Here is a 986-nt window from a genome sequence, read left to right as displayed (position 1 = left end):
GCCACGTGGCTATGGATGGCCGACCTGGACATACACCCCAGCAATCTGACCCCAGAGCCCACCACAGGTAGAGGTCCAGTTTGTACAGTGCTCTCAGGGGCCTCCCTCGGGACAAATGCCATGTGCCCCAGCACATGGGGCTTCTCCACACAAATACACTTGCCTTGTGGCTTGCCTTGAAGGGGCAGCTGCCCAGAGGAGGCAAAACTCACTCAAATATTGCAGTTAAAGCCCAAGGTGTCTTTGGACATGTTGTAGCCAACAACAAGATAGATTATATATATATGTATATATACATAATACATATACATATAATACATATAATTACATATACATATACATATAATACATACTATAAATACATATAATACATATAAATGTATTACATATGTGTAATACATATATAACATACATTACTTTATATATTATATTTATATATTTATATATAACATATATATTATTATATAATATATAATATAATATATGATATATTAATATAATATATCTTTTATATTTTTTTAAATATTTATATATTTATATATAACATAAAATATATTATTATATAATATATAATATATATTATGTGTAATACATATATAACATACATTACATTATATATTATATAATATATTTATATATTTATATTTATATATAACATATATAATATATTATATATTTTATAATATAATATATTATAATATAATATATTTTATATACTTTTAAAATATATTTTTTAAATATTTATATATATATTTATATATAACATATAAAATATATTATTACATAATATATTATATTATGTATAGTATATTATATATTATATTAATTAGTTATATTAAATATTATATTTATATGTTATTATATAATATATAATATATTGATATATTATATGTTATATATGAATATAATATATTATATATTAAATATAATATATAATATACATTATATATATTTGATATAAAGTATGTAATATATGTATATATGTA

This window comes from Mustela nivalis, assembly GCF_964662115.1.
Source record: "Mustela nivalis genome assembly, chromosome: 2".
Taxonomy (NCBI): Eukaryota; Metazoa; Chordata; class Mammalia; order Carnivora; family Mustelidae; genus Mustela; species Mustela nivalis.
The sequence above is the reverse complement of the archived record's forward strand: the minus strand, read 5'-3'. Positions refer to the sequence as shown.